Genomic DNA, 5,939 nt, shown 5'->3' with positions numbered 1-5,939 from the left:
AGCTCTACTTCAATTTGTGTATGCTTATCTCCTTGGTAGATCATTCTACTTCCATCGGGGCTTTTCAAAGACATTGTTTTGTTCACACAGTCTATCAAGGCTCCATTTGCCTCTAACCAATTCATACCAAGAATGACATCAATGTCCTTCATCGGTAAAATGAAAAGGTCTACGTCAAACGCACACTTATTGATCATAATGACTTGTCCTTGTTTGGTGTGGGTTACTACTATCGTTCCCCCCGCGGAAAGTTTGGTTATAGGTGTATCTAACTTAGTGCAACTAATCCCATGTTTGATGATGAATTATTGAGAAATGAATGATGTAGTTGCACCAGTATCAAAAAGTACTTTTCCAGGATGAGTAAGTATCTGAAGCGTACCTATCACTGCCTGATCAGAGTTCACCACCTCCTCCAAGCTGGTGCAGTTCAACTTGCCGAAGGGTTTCTTGTTCTTCCAGTTCCCTCCGGTGTTCCCTCCTCGGCTTCCTCCTCCTCCTGACTGACCTCCTCCATTCTTCTTCTTAGGGCAATCCCTAAGCATGTGTCCTTCCTCGCGACAACCAAAGCATATCACTCTTGGCTTCTAGCAATCCTTCGAGTAATGCCCTGAGTACCCGCAGCTTCGGCAAACTATTTGCGCCATCCTAGGATTGCTTGGAGCCTTCCGGTTATTGTTGTTGTTGAAGTTGCGGTTGTTGTTGTACCTTGTCTTGAAACTCAAGCCAGTGTTAGGCTTGTTACTGACATATCTCTTAGGCTCAAATTTAGCCTTCTTCCTCTTCTCTTCTTGCAGCTGTTTGAAATCATCTTCAAGAGTGATGGCTGCATCCACCAACTCCTGGAACTCTGTCGCTCTCATCATTCTGAGCTGTACCTTGAACTGGGGACTTAATCCCCGCAAGAACCTCTTCTTTTTCTTGTCCTCGGTGTTGACCTCCTCAACGGCATACCGAGACAGTTTGGAAAACTCCCTGACATAAGTCAGGATGGCCTTATCTTTCTGCTCGAGACTTTCAAATTCTCGACGCTTCAACTCCACTATACTCTCAGGGACATTGGATTCCCTGAACTTCCTCTTGAACTCTTCCCAGGTGAATACTTTCTCAGCCGGATAAACGGCTACTATGTTATCCCACCATGATGCGGCGGGTCCACACAACAAGTGTGTTGCGTATCTGACCTTCTCCAGGTCATTGCATCCAACTGTGTTGAGCTTACGCTCAGTATCCATTAACCAATCCTCCGCATCCATAGGTTCGGGCGCGTATGCAAAGGATATTGGCTTCGTATTCTGGAAGTCTTGACAAAGTGACTCCCTGGTTTTCTGGCCTCTCCACCTCGTTTCGCTGAAGCAGCTCACGGAAGAACTTGTTTTGCTGCTCCATTGTCATACGTTGCCTTTCCTCCAACATTTGCATGTACTGGAGGAAATTCTGCTGCGTCATGGGTGGTGGTGGTGGTGGAAACTGGTTTCTGGCTGCTTCATCAGCCTCTTCCTTCTGCTTGGTGCTGTTGCCGTGGTAGTAGTTAACACACGTCCGTTGGGAACCCCAAGAGGAAGGTGTGATGCGTACAGCAGCGAGTTTTCCCTCAGTATGAAACCAAGGTTATAGAACCAGTAGGAGTCAAGGAACACGTGAAGGTTGTTGGTGACGGAGTGTAGTGCGCCGCAACATCAGGGATTCCGGCGCCAACGTGGAACCTGCACAACACAATCAAAGTACTTTGCCCCAACGTAACAGTGAGGTTGTCAATCTCACCGGCTTGTTGTAAACAAAGGATTAGATGTATAGTGTGGATGATGGTGTTTGTTTGCGAAGAACAGTAACGAACAATTGCATTAGATTGTATTTCAGATGTAAAGAATGGACCGGGGTCCACAGTTCACTAGTGGTGTCTCTCCCATAAGATAAATAGCATGTTGGGTGAACAAATTACAGTTGGGCAATTGACAAATAAAGAAGGCATAACAATGCACATACTGAAAGGACACAGATGTCGCCTAGAGGTGGGGGGGGGGGGGTGAATAGGCGATTTAAAACTTTTACGAGATGGGAATAACAAATGCGGAATAAAACTAGCGTTTACTTTGTCAAGCCCAAAGCCTATATACTATGGTTCACCTATGTGCACCAACAACTTATTCTAAGCAATGGTTCACCTATGTGCACCAACAACTTATGCTAAGCAATACAAGCAAGTATGTGATAGCAAGATATATATAACTTCAAGCACGATGGCTATCACAAGGTAAAGTGCATAAGTAAAGAGCTCGGGTATAGAGATAACCGAGGCACGCGGGAGACGATGATTTATCCCGGAGTTCACACTCTTGCGAGTGCTAATCTCCGGTGGAGAGGTGCGGTTGCTTAGTGCTCCCGAACCACACAAGAGGCTCACCTTGAGGTGTGGTTGCTCGATGCACACCAACGCCACAAAGGCCTCACCCCAAGATGCGGTACTCACACCACACACCGAACGCCACGAAGGCGCCTCACCTAAATCTCCGGTGACCCTCGCCACAAAGGCCTAGGTCACGGTTCCACTAAGGGATTTCCTTCGAGGCGGAAACCGGGCCTTACACAAAGGTTGGGGCACACATCCACAACTTAATTGGAGGCTCCCAACAAATCACCACAAAGGTCTAGAAACCGTCTAGGGTTCCAAGAACCCAAGAGTAACAACCTTCTTGCTTTCACCACCACGAATCACCGTGGAGAACTCAAACCGATGCACCAAATGCAATGGCAAGAACACCACAAAGATTCTCAAGTCCTTCTCTCTCAAATTCCAACAAAGCTACAAAAGCTATTGGGGGAATAAGAGAGGAAGAACAAAGAGGAGAACACAAAATTCTCCAAGATCTAGATCCCAAAGATTCACTCACAAAGAGGTGATTTGGTTTGGTCAAAGTGTGGATCTAGATCCCCTCAATCTTTCTCTCAAAAAGATGCAAGAATCATTGGTTGGGGAAAGAGAGATCAAGCTCACAAAAAGTCAACAACAATGGTGGTGAGCTTGAGAGAGAGAGGAGGAAGAAGAAGGAGCAAGCAGTAAAAAAACAGGAGAGAGAGGGGGCTTAAAAGGATGCCCCAATTTCTGCCCGTTGGAGTGCTGCGCGCGGGGAAGAAGGGGACCGGTAGTACCGGCCCTTGGTGGCCGGTACTACCGGCCAGAGATGGCAGGAGGTGGCGGAGGGAGAGCCGCGGGCTGGGAGGGGAGGCCGGAGCCTCCGGCCATGGTGCCGGCCGGGGTACCGCCCAACCTCCCCACAGCCCTGGAACATCTACGCAAGGCATGGCTCCTAAGCGGTACCGCGGGCGGTACCGAGCCTGGAGGCTCCGGCCATGGTGAGGCCGGTGGTACCGCCCGTGCCTCCGGCGGCTGCCTCTCCTCCCCTTTTTCTTTTCTTTTACTTTTCTTTCTTTTAAACCCAAATAGAAGACAAACTTCAAAAGATAATATCTAGAGTTTGGAAACTCCGATCAAGACGAAACCAATTTTGTTGGAAAGAGGACAACAAGAGCTACCCAACAAAAATATGGAAACTAGTTGGGGGTGATTTTCTATTATTTTTAGAGGTGCAACACCTCAACATGAGAAACCGAGAAAATCACCAAACTCGAAAACGCAACAAGTGATAAGTCTGAAATCCATTTTCGAAGAACTAGAGCTTGTCATGAGAATAAGCACAATCTCTAAAACATCACATGGATAATACCCAAATAACAACCAAGAAAGGTGATGCAAGAATGCAAAGGTTTGAGCTCTCTCCGAACGATACGATCGAGTTACTCACTCGAGAGCCCTCTTGATAGAACGGCAACTAAACTATAAACCGGTCTCCAACTACACTATGAGACCGGTGAGAAAGAAACCCTATCAAGAGCAAACCTTAACCTTGCGCATTCCACTTGAGCTTGATGATGATGGTCTTGACCGCAACAAGATGGAACGCCTTTCTTGATTGTGCTTGCTTGACGAAGTCTTGTAGATTGCTCCCCCATAATCCACCATGGGAGAGCTTCTTCTTCGGCGCATCTTCTCAAATCCATGAACACCATATGGATGGCAAGCTTCAAGCATATGATCTCTTCGAGTTGGCTCATCTTGAACTTGCACTTCATTTCTTCATTCTTCATCATGTTGATGTCTTGAGATAACTTGAGGGCTCACTTTATCTTCATCTTCAAGACATACTTGACACTTGATATCCTTCATCAATTTCTTCTTATTGCAACCTTGAAGCCAACATATGGTTCAAGCATTGCCTATGGACAACTACTACAAATATAACTCAATGCAAACATTAGTCCATAGGGATTGTCATTAATTACCAAAACCACACATGGGGGCTCCATGCACTTTCACATACATATATCATGATGAGTACTATGAGATTTAATCAGGGCATTACGACAAAGTACATAGACCGCTATCCAGCATGCATCTATGCCTAAAAAGTCCACCTTCAGGTTATCATCCGAACCCCTTCCAGTATTAAGTTGCAAACAACGAGACAATTGCATTAAGTATGGTGCGTAATGTAATCAACACAAATATCCTTAGACAAAGCATCGATGTTTTATCCCTAGTGGCAACGGCACATCCACAACCTTAGAGGTTGTTGTCACTCCCAGATTCAATGGAGGCATGAACCCACTATCGAGCATAAATACTCCCTCTTGGAGTTACAAGTATCAACTTGGCCAGAGCCTCTACTAGCAACGGAGAGCATGCAAGAACATAAACAACATATATGATAGATTGATAATCAACTTGACATAGTATTCAATATTCATCGGATCCCAACAAACACAACATGTACAAATAGATGATCTTGATCATGATAGGCAGCTCACAAGATCTAACATGATAGCACAATGAGGAGAAGACAACCATCTAGCTACTGCTATGGACCCATAGTCCAGGGGTGAACTACTCACACATCGATCCGGAGGCGATCATGGCGATGAAGAGCCCTCCGGGAGATGATTCCCCTCTCCGGCGAGGTGCCGGAGGCGATCTCTGAATCCCCGAGATGGGCTTGGCGGCGGCGGCGTCTGCGTAAGGTTTTCCGTATCGTGGCTCTCGGTGCTCGGGGTATTCGCGACGAAGGCTTTAAGTAGGCGGAAGGGCGGAGTCGGAGGGCTGACAGGGGCCCCACAGGCTAGGGCGGCGTGGGCCCCCCTTAGGCCGCGCGGCCCTAGTGTGGCGGCACCCTGTCGCCCCACTTCGTATCTCCCTCGGTCTTCTGGAAGCTTCGTGGAAAAATAAGACCCTGGGCGTTGATTTTGTGCAATTCCGAGAATATTTCCTTTGTAGGATTTCTGAAACCAAAAACAGCGAGAAAACAACAAGCTGGCTCTTCGGCATCTCGTCAATAGGTTAGTGCCGGAAAATGCATAATAATGACATATAATGTGTATAAAACATGTGAGTATCATCATAAAAGTAGCATGGAACATAAGAAATTATAGATACGTTTGGGACGTATCAAGCATCCCCAAGCTTAGTTCCTACTCCCCCTCGAGTAGGTAAACGATAACAAAGATAATTTCTGAAGTGACATGCTATCATAATCTTGATCAATACTATTGTAAAGCATATGAGATGAATGCGGCGATTCGAAGCAATGGTGAAGACAATGAGTAAACAAATGAATCATATAGCAAAGACTTTTCATGAATAATACTTTCAAGACAAGCATCAATAAGATTTGCATAAGAGTTACTCATAAAGCAATAAATTCTTAGTAAAGGCATTGAAGCAACACAAGGGAAGATATAAGTTTGAGCAGTTGCTTTCAACTTCAACATATTTATCTCATGGATAATTGTCAACACAAAGTAATATAACAAGTGCAATAGGTAAACATGTAAGAATCAATGCACACAGTTTACACAAGTGTTTGCTTCTAAGATAGAAGGAATAG

The sequence above is a fragment of the Lolium rigidum genome, chromosome 5 (genome assembly GCF_022539505.1).
Source record: "Lolium rigidum isolate FL_2022 chromosome 5, APGP_CSIRO_Lrig_0.1, whole genome shotgun sequence".
NCBI lineage: Eukaryota > Viridiplantae > Streptophyta > Magnoliopsida > Poales > Poaceae > Lolium > Lolium rigidum.
The sequence above is the reverse complement of the archived record's forward strand: the minus strand, read 5'-3'. Positions refer to the sequence as shown.